This window comes from Anolis carolinensis, chromosome 2 (assembly GCF_035594765.1).
Source record: "Anolis carolinensis isolate JA03-04 chromosome 2, rAnoCar3.1.pri, whole genome shotgun sequence".
Classification (NCBI taxonomy): Eukaryota; Metazoa; Chordata; class Lepidosauria; order Squamata; family Dactyloidae; genus Anolis; species Anolis carolinensis.
In genome coordinates this window covers 211,794,181-211,813,346 of record NC_085842.1, presented here as the reverse complement: position 1 = coordinate 211,813,346, position 19,166 = coordinate 211,794,181, and the positions used below count along the sequence as shown (strand labels likewise).

The following is a 19,166-nucleotide window of genomic DNA, read 5'->3' as shown; positions in this document are numbered from 1 at the left end:
AAAGCCCCACAGATACAACTTGCATTTGTCTCCCAACACAATGGGGATGCCGGATCTCATGTTTCTCCCCCATTGTGAGTCCCACATGTGTCTCCTATCAATTTTATTTATTTATGATGATGATGATGATGATGATGATTCTTTATGATATCTTGCCCCTTATAAAATGAAGAATGGTGACCCTGATGTGAACTTTTGGCCAGCACACTATCCTGACCTGGGTGCCACCAGCCTGCCTCAGGCCATATCCTACCTCAATGGACTTATCATGATCATCATCTGGAAATAACACAATGGACTCTTTCCTAAGCCTTGGAGGGCAAAGCCAGACCACTCAAGAATGGAACACCCATTGGACATTCCAATCATTCCACATAAATGGCTTATCTCCTCTGTGAGGAGGCAAGGATACGCCACAGTTGTCAAGACAATGCCATTTCCCTTCCTTGGACTCTGAATTATTTAATCTCATCAAGTCTGTCGATGCTGCTACCCTTTTGGACAATGGAACTGACATCTAGGTTTCAGACCCCTATTCAAGGGACTTGTTATTTCAATCAGTGAATCAATAAGACAAGTCCGGCTAGCAGGGCCCTGGGGCTCTCGCTGGACCACTTGACAATGGACCCAGTATAGGGTCACTCATTAATCCTTTCATCAACATATGATTGCCTTTGTTTCTCCTGCTGTCGCGCCTCCATCTCCTCCATTGGCCAGCCAGGGAGAGACATCAGAAGCGGGGCTCGTAATCTCATTGTCTGAGGTGAGAGTGCCCCCTGGACCACTTCTCCTGGCTTCTGACATCAGGGATTTCCCTGACCAAGGAGCATGAAGCCGGTTTGGGGAGGGGGGGGGGAGTGGGAAATTCAAAATGCAAAAAGTAAAAAAATGTGGATTTTCTTGTATAATGGCATGCCGGTTCTTCTTGCAACTTATTGCAACTGTCATCCTGCTTCAGCTGGACCAGAATAAACTCGGTGGCCTTTGCTTCGAACTTGGTGAGCCTTTTTATTGGGGAATAGGGAAATTTTTATTTGCTTCTCGCAAGCTCTCCAGGTGTTGCACAACCCTCCTTTTGGGGTCTTGCGCTGGTCTCTATTTCTAGCGAGACCCTCAAATCTTTGATCTCCTTATCGTTACTGTGTGTGTAAGGATGCATCTACATTGTAGAATTAATGCAGTTTGACATTAATTGCATTGCCATGGCTCAAGGCTATGAAATCCTGGGAGTTGCAACTTCACATGGTCTTCTGCAGAGAAGACCTTGTGAAGCTGCAACTCCCAGGATTTCATAGCTTTGAGCCATGGCAATGCAAATAGGTCTGGTGCCTTACCAAACCACAATTCCCATGAATCCATAGCCTTGAACAATGGCAATTAAAGTTGTGTCAAACCTCATTAATTCTACAATGTAAATCCTTGTTAAAGACAGAAATTGAGAGAAGGAAAAGAGTATGAATGTTTTCATCCCCCAAGGCCAAAATGAACAAGTGTAGAAGGTTGGGGATGAGGCTTTTGCTCTTATTCCCAAACTTGAAATGAAAATTTTCATCCAAACCCCAAATTACTAACATTGCAGAGAGTGAAACATTGAAAATCGTTAACACTAACTCATCTACAGCATTTGCTATGTTTGCATTTGTTTGTTATCTCCCCCTGCACCTTTTCTTTGGACACTTCAACTGCATTTCTTAAAGCTCATCTGACATTTTAAGTCATTCCAATGCTAGAAGTTTTGGACAGAAGTCAGCTTTCACTTTGGAAGAGCATGATTCCTATTTGGAAGGCCAATGCCTTCCTTTGCTCTCTTTACAGCTACACACTTGCCAAAACAACAACGAGACAGAGAAAGAGAGACCGCCTCAGCGCACCATGGCAGCAAAGTATCAGGTTGTCAGTTTTGTTTGCTTGCTTGTTTTAAACTAAGGGCCCTTCCAGACAGGCCCTATAGCCCAGGATCTGATCCCAGGTTTTCTGCTTTAAACTGGATTATATGAGTTTATACTGCCAGATAATCTGGGTTAAATAGAAAACCTGGGATCAGATCCTGGGATATAGGGCCTGCCTGGAAGGGCCCTAAGAGAAGAAGAGGGAGGCCTTTGGTTTGTTAGCCTTCAAAATAGAAAACCTTGGGCCAGTAGGAGCGGTGGCAACAACAAGGCAGTCTTGAAAGTGACAACGACAGCTTGTACAGGAAATGTTGGAATACAGGCAGCCCCCAAGTTAAAAACAAGATAGATTCTGTAGAATTATTCTTAAGTTGAATTTGTTTGCAAGTTTGAATGGGTACTTTTCAAAGCGTAACTCCAGCCAAACACACACACACAACACACACACAGAAGGGTATAGGGAAGGGTTAACACCCCTATGGTGTTTGTTTTGCTGCCTGTGCCCTGTTCTGAAGATTTCACCTTGCTTTCTGTCCCTGGGATCATTGGATTTTGAAAAAAAAAATGGCTTGTTGTGGAAACAGAGACTGGTGATAAAGCTTCAATTGAGACCCCTTTTCCCCATGATTACTCTTTCAGGAGTGAATTTCATAGAATCATAGAGTTGGAAGAGACCTTGTGGGCCATCCAGTCCAACCTCATGCCAAGAAGCAGGAAAATCACATTCAAAGCACCCCCAACAGATGGCCATCCAGCCTCTGCTAAAAGCCTCCAAAGAAGGAGCCTCCACCACACTCTGGGGCAGAGAGTTCCACTGCTGAACAGCTCTCACAGTGAGGAAGTTCTTCCTAAGGTTCAGGTGGAATCTCCTTTCCTGTAGCTTGAAGCTATTTCCCTTCTGAGGGGTAGATTTCTCACACTCCCTGTTGTCTCATCCCCGTTCTCAACTATGAGTCAGTCGGATGCTTGTGACTTAGGAATTGCCTATACTGGAATATTTAGAAATGTTTCATTTGCCTGCCGGGCATGGCTGCATTGGACCTTTTATGGGGACCTTAAAACCAAAGGGAAGAGCCAAGGAACAATGGAAGGATCACCACCAAGAATGGCTTAAAGGATTACTCTCAGCTTAGGCTCTCTGAGAGAGGCCTTTTTCTCCTTTTCCTTCCTGCCAGAATCAGAGGCAGCTTTCCCCTCCGTTGCTTTCTGGTGAGACATCACACCATCTGCGGTTTGCCTGTGCAGACTCCTTTTTGATGCGCTCCATTGTATTCTGGACATTGAAGCAGAAAGCATTTCTCTGTTTCAGACGCTCCGCTGTCACATCGATTACACAACGCTTGCCGCCGCTGTGTAAAGTTTTCAGAGCGGGTGCCGAGCCCCACGTTGTCGACTAGGGGGCACCAACAACACACCATCAGACAATTAGCGCATCTCAGCTGTGGGTTTTATTGGTGTGTGTGTGAATGTGTGTGTTATTGAGATGGAGGGAAAACGTGAGGGTTATGTCCACATATTATTGGGGTTTGGGACTGAGGGAGCATGGTGTGGGGAATGTGCGCACATCATTGTGTTTCGGGGCTGAGGAAGAAATCGCCTGACAATTTTGCCGCCTTTGGAGCAGCAGACGCAGAGGTGAAAAATGTATTTGCGTGTTTAAAAACACATGACGCGACCTGAGGGGGAAGGGAGAAAAGAAAAGAGCTGTGAAGGAGAGGGAGACTAGAAAGAGGGGAGATCAAAAGGGCTTTGGTTGTGGGGAAACCAACGAAAGGTGGCAGGCAATAGAGACAGGTTCGCACAGGCAACCTCTCTGTGTAGGAGAGGGTCTGCTATGAAGGGGTCTCAGGCCTTTGCAGCCTCAAAAACAGGCCTCTGCAGCCTCCAGAAACAGGCCTCTGTGGTCTCAAAACACCCCGCACACTTTGTTCTTTCCCTCAAAAGCCTTTTTCTTCTAGCCTCCAATATGCAGAACCTGTTGCTGACAGAAAGAAATTCAAAGACAGAGAAAGAAGGAGAGGGAAGTTCTGGCAACCCTATTGTTGTTGCCCCCCTTTCCCCTCAGCCAGGTGTTGCCATGGCAACCCTGCAACAACCGCTTTAGCAACATTAATGTCAGGTAACTTAGCAGGCCGAGATAGATTGGTTGGCCCAGCCACACCCAGCAAAGCGCACACACACAGCACACTCTCTCACATACATGTATATGTGTGCCCGGAGAGGTGCCATCGCAGGGAGGCAAAGACATGTGCACGCTGCATCCAGCTGTGAGGCTGAGACACAGAAGAAGGCACACAACCACTGGTAACCAAGTAACAGCCGTGAGTCACACAGGCACAGCACCAGGGACACACAAATACACACACACACACCAACCATGTACCTGCCGGGTGAGTGAGAACGTATGTGGCAAAACCCAAATCTTCACAACATTCACACGTCCTGTGTGATACAGATACATACACACAACTACACAGCTGCCTTCCTAACAAGTATTATGCATCAAAACTCACAATATTTATGTTTGACACACACACACACATTGCAACTGCCTTCCTAACATTATGTTTGTGGCAAAAATCACATATTCACTATTTACAGGTACCACAGGTGTATACACGAGCACACACAACTACACACCTGCCTACCAAGTGTGCTTGTACGTCTCAAAACCCACATTTTCACAATATTCACACGTCCTGTGTGATACACATACATACATACAACTACACAGGGGCCTTCCTAACAAATACTACACATCAAAACTCACAATATTTATGTGTGACACACACACACATATACACACAACATCACAACTGCCTTCCTAACGTGTTTGTGGCAAAAATCACATCTTCACTATTTATAGGTACCACAGGTGTATACACTAACACACACAACTACACACCTGCCTACCAAGTGTGTATGTATGTCTCAAAACCCACATCTTCACAATATTTACAGGTACTGCTGGTGTATACACAAACACACACAATGACATGCCTGCCAAGTGTTGATGTACATGGCAAAACCCACATCTTCACAATATTTGCAGGACCCACCTAATGTAAAAAGGTAAAGGTAAAGATTTTCCCTTGTCATTACGTCTAGTTGTGTCCGACTCTGGGGGTTGGTGCCCATCTCCATTTCTAAGCCGAAGATCTGGCTCCTCACCTAATGTAAACACAAACACAAAAATACACAGCTACCTGAGCTACATGTATGTAGATAGAAAACATACTCTCAACAACGTTTGTAGATTCTATGTGATGTTAGACACAGTCTGTCAAACACACGCACACACAAAAACTATACACCTGCCTGCCAAGCATTTATGTATGTGCAAAACTCACATTTTCATAATATTGACAGGTACTATAGGTGTTTACACAAACATATGCAAATACATAGCTGCCTGCCAAGTGTGTACATATGTGGCAAAACTTACATCTTTGTGATACTTCCAGGTCCTGTATGGTGGACACACGCATTCAACTGCACACATACAGATATGTACATGGCAAAACTTACATCTTCACAATATTTACAGGTCCTCTGTGGTGTACACACACACATACAGAGATAGAACTATATACCTCTGTGTATGTTCTCACAACCTCTGAGGATGCCTGCCATAATGTGGGCAAAATATCAGGAGATAATGCTTCTGGAACATGGCCATATAGCTTGGAAATCTCACAGCAACCCAACTATACACCTGCCTACCAAGCGTACAGGTATGTGGCTAAAGCCACCTCTTCACAATATTCCAGTCCCCACATGGTATACACACACATGTGCACACCCTCAAACCACCCAGCTGCTTGTCAGTATGTATGGACATACTTACCTTCATAAGATTTATAGGCACTGCATGGTTCACACACACCCAAGTGCATCCTGCATAACTGCGTACATGAAGACGCAGGCACATTAATTCTGAATGAGGTCTCACAAAAACGCCATTTAAGCGCAGTTAGCCATAAACAAACATGCTCAACTGCACAAACCTACCACACCATGCACCTAAAGAGCATTTGTCCCGAGGCACCAGGACAGGGGAACGCCCCTCTCGTGTTTGCAGAATCGCAAAATGAACAAATATAACGTGAAGTGTGCAGCCTGCCTGCCCCTGACAAAACAGCTACGTAAACAGGGATACATACAGAAAGAGAAAGCGTATAGGAAGCAGGTAGTTACATTTGATGAAAGTATAAATTGAATGTTCCATTATGAATGCTACAACACATCTTCCCTCTTTCTTTTTTCCTCTTTCTTTCACTCTTACATACACACATATAGATATGTAGATACGTGTTTATACTATTGAAAAAAACATACATTGAGACCCAGCATAGGGATACTCTGACTTTTTTCTTTTTGTGTTTGAGGCAGCATGGCGAGTGCTCAGGGATTGTGGGAGTTGTAGTGCAAAAGTTATGGAGGGCCAAAGTTCTCTGCTTGTCCTATCAGCAGAAAATGAAGCTCTCTTTACATTCGCAGGCTTTGAAAAAACTAATAGTTTTACCAAAAAAGGGACTTTTAAAGCCTGCTTATATTTTGCTTTTAAATCTGTGTCTTAAATTATTTTAATTTTTTAATAATAATAAGACTTTATTTGTATTCTGCCCTATCTCCCCTAGGAGACTTAGGTTAAAACACGTTAATACTGTTTTAATGTTACCATTTTGTTTTAATTTATATTTCATTTTATCTTGGATGTTGTCTTGAATCACAGCTTTGCGATCTAGGCAGGGGATGGATGGATAGACAGACAGTTTGATATGGTGGTTTGAGTGTTTAACTACGATTCCAGGAAACAAAGGTTTCCCACTCGGCCATAGAAATGCACTGGGTAAGTCATACTTTCTCAGCCTCAGAGGAAGGCAAAAACAAACGGAAGGAATCTTGTCAAGAAAATGCCATACATTGGAAATGATAAAAACAAAGGCTCATTGACCACATGGCAAAGGCAACCTATGACAGAGCACATCCCTTCTAAAAGAGCCCATGCTGTCTGCCCACATGTTTACAGACACACGTGTATTCTTCACAGAGGCAAACCATACAGTCAGCACCATCGGCACCGGCTAGCAACAGTTAGGTGCACTTACACTTGTATTTTGCAGTACAAGGAACACAGTGGACACATTTGATGTAGAAAAGAGCAAGCAACATGGAGCCATATCTCTTAAAATGAGCATGTCCTCTATACCAGGCATGGACAAACGTCGGCCCTCCAGGTGTTTTGGCAGTTAGGGATTGTGAGAGTTGAAGTCCAAAACACTTGGAGGACCGAAGTTTGCCCATGCCTGCTATAGAGGATAATAAAATTAAAAAGAACCATGTGAAGAAAGTGTTGGCCTTCTAAAATTTAAGTGAAGTTCAGCTCCTATTATCCCTGACTACTGAACATACCGTGTTTCCCCGAAAATAAGACAGTGTCTAATATAGATTTTTGCTCCCAAAGATGCTCTAGGTCTTATTTTTAGGGGATGTCTTATTTGTCCATAAAGAAAAATTCACATTTATTGTTTGAACGAAAAAATGAACATTTATTATGTACTGTACAGTAGTTGTCATCACAAACCAGCATAACCAGACAAACTGTGAATCCTCTCAAGAATTTCTTGTTACTACCATTATTTCCATTTACAACACTCTATGGTACGTACATTTACCGATCCTGCATGCTCTGGTGTTCTGTTTGGCTGGCATGCTTCCAAACAAAACCTTTGCTAGGTCTTACTTTCGGGAGAGGCCTTATATTTAGCAATTCAGCAAAACTTCTACTAGGTCTTATTTTTTGGGGATGTCTTATTTTAGGGGAAACAGGGTACTGAGTGGTGTCAGTGGGAGCTGGAATCAAACAATATCTGGAAGGTCACAAGTTCCCCATCAAATCTTAGAGTAGTGCAAGAAAACTGTGTTAAACTAATTTTTTTTAAAAAGCACACCTGCACCCCTTCATTTGAGACAGTCTATACTCTCAGTACCATAAAGAATAATTGAGTTGGAGAGATGGAAGAGATTTCTTAGGTGATCTAGTCCAATGTACGACACAATGCAGGAACTCCATTGAGAGCATCAAATCGGGCTTCAGAAATTCCATTCATTTTCAAAAATAGCTTGCCCTATTGGTTTTGGTGCTGGTGATGATGTTCTGCCTTTCCAGAAAAGCAACACTAAATCTCTTTGAGCTCATAGAAGATTATTCAATGGTCTTTTGAATCCATTGCAAATCCCCCACCCAGAAGCAGTGGTTTTCATGTTAGCAGGGTGGTACATCTGCTCTATGCTTTAGTCCAGATTTTGGAGGAATTGTTTAAGGTACTAGACGCTGTCCCCAAAATAGGTTTAGCACATTGAATAATTCTTAAAGTTTAGACTAAAATACAAAGTGGTTGGATGATTCTGTTGGCATGAAAGCAACCAGCTGACCCCAAGACATTTTAAGGCTTCAAGAAAAATAGTCAGTGGACTTTCTCCCTCCTTACTACCACTTCTGTAGCCCAAAATCCATTCTGTCCAATGCCAGTCAGGTCACTTGGTACCTAAGGCAGAAAGTCACACAAGCCACTTTTTCTTGGAGTAAGAATACACTGGCATTAAATAAAGTATTCGTGAAATTGATGCCATTTTGTAATATCCCAAATCAGCTGCTCGAGGCAGCCATTTCATTCACACTAATGAGAAGCAGAGATTTACTTCCAGCTGTCTATGTCTTTCCTATCCCTTTGGTTAAATTTTACACTGTTAAATTAATGCAGTTTGACACCACTTTAACTGGCATTCCTCGGTGCTGTGAAAAAACTGGAGTTGTAGTTTTATCAATCTTTAGACTTTTCTGCCAAAGAGTACTGGCGCCTCACCAAACTACAAATCCCATGATATCAGAGCATTGAGTCATGGCAGTTCAAGTGGTGTCATGCTGCATGGATTCTACAGTGTAAATGCACCTCTTGCTCTTACTAGTAAGAAAAAGTGCTGTAAGTTCATGCTACGAATACACATACATTTTACTGCCAAGTACTGCTTTTTTCTACATTTACAACATTGTAGGTGGAAATATATGTGGTAACAAAACAAAGAAAATGTTCTGATCTAGTATTTAAAGAGAACATAGCCGATATCGGCAATGAATGTGCATGATTAGAATCTACGTTTTAAATGTGCTCTAAAATAATACTGTGATTTAATTCTTTTTTTTTTTTACCTCTTTAACTTAATCTTAATTTTAAATTACTATAAGGCATGTTGAATTCCATCTGGGTGAAAGTATAAGTGTGTGTGTGTATAGATATTCAATAAATAATTAAATAGAATTTTCTCACTAATCCCAGCCCTACTTTTAATGCTTCTATTATCCATCTCCCGTTATAGCCTAGCAATTATTATTGAGCCATATTCCTTGCCCATGCTGCATTGCATAGTGATCAAAGCTTGAAGAATCTCCCTCACTTAAAGTTCCTAGAATGCATCACCATGCATAAGTGGTATCTTTGCGGGCTGGGGCGTCTGGGTGTTATAGTTTAAAAAGAATTAAAATGTCCATGCTGTAAGAATGGTGTTAGGAGTACATGCACCTTTAGCTCCTGGACACCACTGTGATCCCTACTTTTTCTAGGCTTGCAATCTTGTACGGCTTGAATCCACTGAACTAAATTTTGAATCAGTTTGCTTCCATCTCAGGCTGAAGATGAATAGAAGATTGTATCCTAAGAGGCACAAGCCATTTGCAAGCACAAGGTCAATGAAATATGAAAGTCACTGGGGCTAATCTAATTCTCTTCCCAAGGCAGCTCAAGGACCAGAACAGAGGGGTCATTGAGCAACACCTTGGGGAAATCGGAAATGAAACTGAACTTTAAGCAGAAAGACAAAGTCCATCACTGAGGAAGAGAAGTCAGATCATGAGGGCACATCACTATAGCTGCCCTGTCTTTTTAACACTTTTGACTCCTGTCTTCAGCACTTGATTAACTCTGCCGATAATTTCTCATGACTTTTCCTTTTGTCTCCAGCAAGCTTTTACCTTCCATTCTAAAAATCACGCTGACATTTGCAGCTACCCAGTTTGTAGTTTCAGGCTTTTAAGAAGCCACTTTGAGTCACAAAGCAAAGCAGAGTATCAATCAATCAATCAATCAAACAAATTAACCAACCATGTTGCTTTCTACATAAGTTCACCATACAACCTTGCACATAATCACCATCTCTTAAGTGAAACATAAACAATTTCTCTTGAGAACATTTCAAGTGGGTTTGAGAAAACCGCGCACACATGCACACATTTCCTTTGTCCCACAGTAATTTCCAGTTTAAACAGGCTTTGTGGGTTTTTCAGACAATCTCCAAACCTGCCAAAGCTGCTTACCAGAAGCAAAACTGGGCCGAGCATAAGTGCTATGAATTATGAACTGTCTTTCGATCCGATTCCAACTTTCTGGAAAATAGCAGCATCCACAACAAACTATTGTGTTGTTGTCTACCTTAAAAGATTGTTGTACATATTACAGATCCCATGCTACAAGAAGCACTTTCGGTACCATGTTGGGGTGGGTGCTTAAAGCACTAGTACAATCCCCGGGAGCTGCGTGAGCGGCCACTGTTAGCTCCAGCTCCTGCCAACCTAGCAGTTCGAAAACATGCCAATGTGAGTAGATCAATAGGTACCGCTCCAGCGGGAAGGTAACAGCGCTCCATGCAGTCATGCCAGCCACATGACCTTGGAGGTGTCTACGGACAACGCCGGCTCTTCAGCTTAGAAATTGAGATGAGCACCAACCCCCAGAGTCAGACATGACTGGACTTAATGTCAGGAGAAAACCTTTACCTTTACCTTTATAAAGAGCTTGTAACTGCCACTGTTTACTCTCTACTTTCTTTTTCCAAAATCAATTTCTGCTCCAACGTGATTTCCACCCCCCAAAAGAATCTAGAGATTTAAACTTTAAATCCTCCTTTCTAGAGTTATCCATTATAGAAACCTGCAGTGACACACACAAACACAGACACCAAGAGCTTATTTCCCCAACCTCTTATAGCATCATAGTCCGGCAAGCTCAATTACGTGCGCTTGGGGGGACAAGGATTTTGCAGTTTGTGCTTACAGCAGTGTTACCATTGTAGGAGGAAGGGTGTGTGTGCTGGGCGAGGGGGGGGGGGGAGAGAAAAAAGCGGCCTAGGATAATTCTTCCTTATGCAGTTTGTCTTGGATGAACTATCTGTGAATTCTACTGAACCACCTGGAATTATCTAATAGATAATTTACACATGAAAGAGAAATCCTCACTGACGCCTCGGACACCAGGCCAATTGAAAGTAGAGGTTGCAATAATTTCTTTCTGGGGTTGTAACTCCTGGAAACCTATCTGGGATATTCTGAAAATGAACCAGGTTCAGGTTAGAGAAGCCCTGGCCTGGACTATATCTGCATTGTAGAATTATAATGCAGCTTGACATCGCTTTAACTGCCATGGCTCAATGCTATGGAATTCTAGTACAGTAGAGTCTCACTTATCCAACATAAACGGGCCGGCAGAACAATGGAAAAGTGAAAATGTTGGATAATAAGGAGGGATTAAGGAAAAGCCTATTAAATGTCAAATTACATTATGATTTTACAAAGTAAGCACCAAAACATCATGTTTTACAGCAAGTCTGCCACTGGTTTGGGAGTGTGGCTGCACTTGTGTTGTTGTTGGCCATGTTGGCCCACTGTGCATTGCTGCCAAGAGAAACAGCTGTGGATCTGGGCGGGAGTCAGACTGCATTGGATAATACAGAATATTGGATAAGCAAAGGTTGGATATGCGAGACTCTACTGTAGTTGTAGTTTAGCGAGGCACCTGCACTCTTTTGCACAGAGAACTGAAGAACCTGTAAACTGCAACTCCCAAGATTCCATAGCACTGAGCCATGGTGATGAAAGTGTTTTATGGCCCAAACATCTCTGTTTTCTAAATAGAAAGAAACTGCAGCCCCATTGCTTCCGTCAACTGGAATGGTCTCCCTTGACCTAATGGCAGGACCAGCCTTGCAGACATGCAAGCCATCACACCCTGGTTTTTTTTTTTTTTGGTTTTTTTAGGAGGGTGGGAGGATATGAGGACATGCAGAGATGAAGCAAACCTAGTGTTCTGGGGGATGATGTGATTACTTCCCTCCATACTGCTGCTAATTTTATAAACTGTTATGATCTCCTCACTAAGTTGTCTCCCGCCATCCCAATGCTCTAACCTAAACAGCCCTGGCATCCAAAGTTTTTCACACTCCATACGTAGTGACGCATGTTCTTCACGGCAGATAAGGCCTTGTGTCCGACCTCCTGGCTTCTCCTGCTGCGTTGGGCACACTCTTAGCCAAAAGTGTGAACGCAGCTGTACCAGGGCAATTGACAGTCAGCCTTTTGCTGTTTCTGGCGTGAACAAGCTTGTCGTTAAGAGCAGAGCCAAACAGGGTTTGTAGCATGTGTGGGTTACTGCTAAAAAGGAAAATCAGCGAGGGCAGCAGAGGGAGCCAATTGCCTCAACCTCACAGCAAATGCTGGGAAGGGCAAGGGGTGGGGGGGTGGGCTTGCCCCTGCGACATTTTAGACCCCTGGTTTTTCCTCTCTCTTGGAGGGCAGACCAGTGTGTGCCAAATGGTCTGCCTTGCTCTCTTGAATCTGTTCAGCATAGTGGAAGACACTGTTCCATCACAGAGAAATTAATCATGGAATAGAATCATAGAATCATAGAATTGGAAGAAACCTCATGGTGCAAGAAACATGGAAATCTGCATTCAGAGCACCCCTGAAAGATGGCCCTTCAGCCTCTGATAAAAGCTTCCAAAGAAGGAGCACCTACCACACTCTGAACAGCCCTCACAATCAGGAGGTTCTTCCTAATGGTCAGATGGAATCTCCTTTCCTGTAGTTTGAAGCCATTGTTCCGCGTTCTAGTCTGCAGGGCAGCAGAAATCAAGCTTGCTCTCTCCTCACTATGATTTCCCCTCCCATCTTTATACATGGCCCTCATCATGTCTCCTCTCAGCCTTCTCTTCTGCAGGCTAAACATGCTCAGCTCTTTAAGCCACTCCTCATAGGGCTTGTTCTCCAGACCCATGATCATTTTAGTATCCTTCCTCTGGACACATTCCAGCTTGTGAATATCTCCCTTAAATTGCAGTGCCCAGAATTGGACACGGTAATCCAGGTGTGATCTGACCAAGGCAGATTAGAGGGGTAGCATGACTTCCCTGGATCTAGACGCTATTCCCCTATTGATGCAGGCCAAAATCCCGTTGGCTTTCTTAGCAGCCGCATCACATTGTTGGCTCATGTTTACTTTGTTGTCCATGAGGACTCCAAGATCTTTTTCACACGTACTGCTGTCGAGCCAGGCATCCCCCATTCTGTATCTTTGCATTTCATTTTTTCTGCCTAGGTGGAGTATTTTGCATTTGTCCCTGTTGAACTTCATCTTGTTACTTTTGGCCCATCTCTCTAATCTGTTAAGATCGTTTTGAATTCTGTTCCTGTCTTCTGCTTCAAATGCCTGTCCAGTTGATTTGGTGCTGTAAAAGCAATAGGAGGGATGCCATCTTGTCCTTTAACACTGACATCAAAATGTCTGGATCCAGTCCTCTCAGACTGATTGTCTTCTAACTTGCAATTAAGACATCTTGGGCTAATGAGGATTAATATGGAAGGACTGCCATTTCCTTTCCATTTCTGTAGTCAGAACATGTTCCGTCATTTCTTTTTCACTAGGATCTAATTGGTGGAGCAAAATGCCAGTTGAAAACCTCAAAACAGGTTGACAAAGGTTGCATCTGGATTGAAGAAAAAGATCAGAATATCTCAGGTTTTGTTCTGACTTTATTTTGGAGATTCATACAAATTTCATTTATCCCAGAATATTTTCTGTCAACTGCCAGTATGATTGAAGACTTTTTCTACCAGCTTCCCAGGCTGGCTTATTGTAACCCACTGTAAAATCAGAAAGAATGGGAACAAAAGGTGGGACGTTTCAATAACTCTGTATGTGCCTATAGTCAGCTCATTCTAGCTCTTGATTCTTGGTCTCCGAGATCTGAGATAATTGATATCCCCTAGTTTGGTTTTTCCAGTATTCTTTTCTGAATGTGGAATGAAGAGCAGCCATTCACCTTTGGGGAACATAGAAAAATGGGGGGGGGGGGGGGGGTTCAATTTTTCTTCCATCATTCCCAAATACAATCCACCCTCTCTTTTGAGGAAGAAGTGAGAATAGACATGTGATGGGGAGGGGAGGAAAGGGTGTGGAGAGCAAAATTAATTTTCACCTAGAGTGACAAGAGCTTAAGCTGGCTTGGAGAGTGAATGAGCTCAGCACCTACTTCCTAAACACTGGCAAGTCTGAGTTCATCACAATCCTCAGAGAGGGAAGAGAGAAAGAAAAATGACAAACATGATCTTCTTTTATGTAGAAGGATGCTGTGTGAGACTTGCCTGAGATGCCCGAGAGAGTTGGAGACATGCCTGGAGAATCATTTGCTTCCTGGCAATTTGAGTTCCCGGAGAAGACTCTCTTAATTCTTCTTTTGACAATTCCAGGTAAGTGACCTGCACAGGTAGTTGTTCCTTTCACCATTTGCACAGCAGAAATCAATTGAAGAAAAGATCTCTGTGGAGACGTTCCCACATTGCTTAAGTCCTAGTTGATGTGCAGAGAAGGAAAGTGGTGACATTTAAGAATGCCCTGCTGAAATGGAAGTAATGTTAGCATCTTCTAAATGCTTGGTGTTGGACCTGTAGCACAAAGTGAGTAGGAGATGCTACACAAAGCAACTGTTAGATTAGTCCTGTTGGATTAGGCCAAAAGTCAGTTTGGTCCAGTGTCCCTTTTCCCCACAAAGTCAAGGCAGATGCATCAGGGGAGCCTAAACGCAGCACATAAAGGCAACAGCCTTTCTTTTCTGCTAGTATTCAATGATAGACTGCCCCAGGACATGGAGGTTCAGTTTAGCTATTATTTTCATAATGACAAATGGAACCTTTGAAAATATTGCTTGTCATGTAGCTCAAACTCACCATAAAAGATGCTTGTGCCAGTGACTATCTATTGTCTTGTCCTTGTGACAACAAATTCTGTGAAGCAACAATCGAGTGTTTTATTTTGTGTGTCATAAATGTACTGCCAGTTAGTTTGCAGCTCCATTATTATGGAAAAGAGAGAAATCTCTCTTCCACTCCTCTCTCTCTCTTCCAAAGCACCCTGTGATCTTATCCTCTTTTTGAGCGATGTTAATTTAATCCATGGGCTTACAACATGCATTCATGCAGCACAACACACACACATACAGAGATTGTATAAAAATAATTTTGCAGCATATACTCAGGGTCATTCTCAGCAGAGTGAGGCAGTTTCCTCGAGTGGCAGACGCTGGGGAATGTGGTAAGAGTAGCTGGGTTATTGGAGGGCCGATCCATATGTCCCAGGCAACCTGGTCCTTGTACCTCTTGGATAGCCTTATCTCTTAAGGTGAGATGGAAAGTGGTCTCCCATCACCAGTGCGGAAGAAAAATACATCTGCCTCATCAACATCTACAGATTAAATAGGAATAGGATAATATTTCCCAGATCAAGCAGCGAAATGGCTTGGGCTAGTTCTGAACATGCTCAAGTCCTCTTAATGGGCAATTGCTTTAAGACATTTCAATCTCCCTTGAACACACTATTATTTAGAAAAGCTGAACAAGAGATTTGCTGATCCTCCTTATACATCAAGGCTTTCTGACACACCGATTTGAATCTACACAGGGAATTTTTTGAGAACAGAAGATTTAGGTGGGGAATTGGGAGATTTCAGCTTTTTTGCATAACCAAAAGCTTTCGCAGTTTCAAATGGAGATGTTCTTGCGCACACACATACACAAAAATGCAAATATTATTTGATTTAATGACTCCATTAGATGTTATTTATGCTGCACAAATCCCACAGAGCACCAGTAGAAACAGCAACAGCTTCTTAGAAGACAAGGTCAGTTTGGTATTTTGTTCTTCCAATTGCAAAATAGTGTTGTCGAAAGGATGTTGGAGTGAGACTGGTGTGAAAGTCATTATCAGTTATGAGAAGTATAATACAGGTCCTTTGATAAATAGATGAGCAATGGAGTATGGGGTAGGAAAAAGAGAAGATGTTATGCGTCTCCCAAAAGGTTCTTACCACAACCTCAAAGACGGGAAATGCTCAGATGCTTAGCAGATTTCCCAGACACTCCTGCTGACTCCACAATTCAGTTTTGTGATTGTGCTTCTGCAGTCCTTGGATAGTTCCAATTATTCTGGATTTAGTAATTCCATTTTTTTTTTTTGCAATAAAAGAGTGTTTGGCTTTTCTATACAGAAAAAACCTATGTGCATGTACCATATTTCTTCTATTTTAAGACACCACCAATTGTAAGACACATTCTAATTTCAGTACCACAACAAAAAAAAGACCTTTATCTATCTCTGTAAAAGAAGCACCCCATTTTTAGAGATGTTTGTATAGGGAAAACATGGGTCTTAGAATCACAGAAATACAGATATGGATGAATGGTGAAAAACGTTCACCCTCATAGGGACACACAATGTAAACAGGAGCATACAGACACAGCGGGAAAAGGAAAGTTTGTGCGAATGTGCTAGAAAGAAACATGTAAGTTGCTTGCATGCATAAACATGTCACATAGTGGTGCTCAATCATGTATGTCCACAACTGTCCATTCATAGGAGATGAGTATGAATGGTATGCACATAGAAATGTGCCCAAACTCATAGGTGTCCATCTATTAATACATATATGCCCAAAGGCATATGCACTCCTACTAATAATAAGACACAAAATATGAATTAGTGCACATGAATGCACTTGTAGACATCCATGTTGGTATACCTTTAACCGACACATCTTCCCCCTCTCATACACACACTTTTCTATATGCACTACTTTTGCTGATCTCTCTTTCTGACACACACACACTTTTGTGTGTGTACTACATTTGCCAATCTCTGTCTGTCTCTTTCTTACACACACTTTTGTGTATGCACTACATTTGCTGATCTTTCTCTCTGACACACACACACACACACACACACTTCTATGTATGCACTACATTTACTGATCTCTCACTCTTACAAACACATACACACTTTGTGTGTGCACTATATTTACTAATATCTCATTCACGTACGCACACTTTTGTGTATGCACTACATTTGCTGATGTTTCTCTGACAAACATACACTTCTATGTATGTACTACACTTACTGATCTCTCCCTCTTACACACACATATACACTTTGTGTATGCACTATATTTACTAATATCTCATTCACTCACATGCACTTTTGTGTATGCACTACATTTGCTGATGTTTCTCTGACACACACACACACATATACACTTCTGTGTATGCACTACATTTACTGATCTCTCACTCTCACACACATATACACACTTTTGTATAGGCACTACATTTACTGATCTCTCTCTTCTCATTCTTACATACACACACACAGAAAGCTGTATTGTCAGTATCCACCTTTGTCTCTATGTGAGTGAGACAGACACACTCAAATATGAGATAGCGAGATTATACAAAGCCACCAGTCACTTAAGTGCACCAGTTACACCGAACAAATAATTAACGATCTTGTCCTGATTGTCTTCATATGCAAAGTACATTTATCTTCTGTTATCCATGTGGCCAGAGACTCTTACTTATTGCTCTCACTTAATACATCTCAAGCCCATTTACTTTCACTGTGCCATCCCTTGCCGCCAGTCCCGAAGAACCAGCCTCTTGCCACAAATGGTCACACTTTTTCTTCCTTTCCCTCCCCAGTCTGAAAGATATCCCTCAACTTTCCAGAAATCTAAATGCAAGGGTAGAAATAGTTGCGATGGGGTCCAAATGACAGCTTTTGTCACTCCCATTTCACCATGAAATCCCCAGTCCCCTCATCCCTGGTCATAGACAGCATGCAATCCTGCACAACATTCTCTGGTCACAATCTTGGTGATGTCCCATCCTTGCATCCCACCCTCAGTTCCTCCATCCTTTGGTTCCACTCCCCATTCCTGCCCCACAGAGAGAACTCCCATCCCTTCACCTCACCCATATCCTACCTGGGGGGGAGAGCTGGATGTCCCTCCCCCACCTGGGGCTGTCTTGTCTGTCTGTCTGCCTGGGTGTCCACGTTACAGCTTGCCACGAGGCACAGGCTTCTCGGCAGCTCGGGATGCCTTAGCCATGGCACAGGGCTGCCTGCCTGCCTGCCTGCCTCTGTGCTCCCTGGTAGAGAGTCTGAGCTTTGCCTGCACTGGCAGAGAGCCCAAGTAGCGGAAGGCAGGGGCGGGAGCACTGCTGGAGGGGGGCATGGAGGGAGGAGAGACCCACAAACACATGGAGAGCCCAAGGCTGGGGACATGTGAGAGAGGGAGAGAGAGGGAAGGAAGTAAATAAAGAGCAAGAACATGCAAAGGGGGTAGATGGAGAAAACCTTTCAGAGCCATGAGCCAAAGACAGAGTCTTTTTACTGTGTGTGAGTAACACAGGCACCCCCATTTGCACATGTGATGATGACATTTTAAAACAGTGTGCATTTTGTGTGGCTACTTACCTGTCTTCCTATGGGGTTGTGCTGTGTCTCACCTGCATTACTGCCTCTTCCCTTTGTTGAAGCAGGCTTTTCTTTTGACAAATGCTCAGCAGGTTGTCTGTCGGTGTGTTGAGCTTTATGTATTGATAATCATTAGTAGAGCTGCCTAGAGCTTGGAGGAAGCCTTCAGTTGGATTGTCTTAGACTACAACTGTATATGACCAAGGAGCACAAGACTGTTTTTTTGAGTTGAGAGGTTTAGGTACAGCTATGTGTTTTTCGTGGCTTCCTACGCAAAAGTGAGCTATGTGAGAGAGTGAGAAATCTTTCATGTCTATGGGAGAGTTTCTTGCCCTGTTTGGGATCTGGAAGGTGTCTCATCTGCCTTCACAGTATCAGGGACTGTCAAAACTATAAGTAAGCTTTGTGATGCATTGATGTATGTTTCTATGAAACGTACATTTTGCCTGAGCAGGGTTTATTTCCTATATTTAGGAATAGAAAGCAGGTTTCTTTTCAAATGAAAAGACTTGTGGTGTTGTGGCATCTATAAACACAAACATTTCTTCCCTTATAGCATGGTGTACATGCATCCACTTCACCTTTGCTCTCTGTATGGCATGTCTTTGGCTTTCTGTGGATGTGGATTCCTCACATTAATCATGCT

General features: G+C 42.8%; 1 protein-coding gene across 3 annotated transcripts in view; it reads right to left on the bottom strand.

Moving 5' to 3' along the window:
* LOC100563653 (caM kinase-like vesicle-associated protein) overlaps positions 1 to 18,695 on the bottom strand; it is a 62,169-nt gene extending 43,474 nt beyond the window's left edge. Inside the window, exon 1 of one of the 3 annotated variants that reach the window (XM_008103561.3) lies at positions 18,521 to 18,695. The gene's annotated coding sequence lies outside the window, so the exon portion shown is untranslated. Of the gene's footprint in view, positions 1 to 18,026; positions 18,248 to 18,520 lie in introns of those variants that run through there. The other 2 variants (XM_016991095.2, XM_003216705.4) reach the window with 2 other exon arrangements.
* Positions 18,696 to 19,166: the final 471 nt, after the last annotated feature.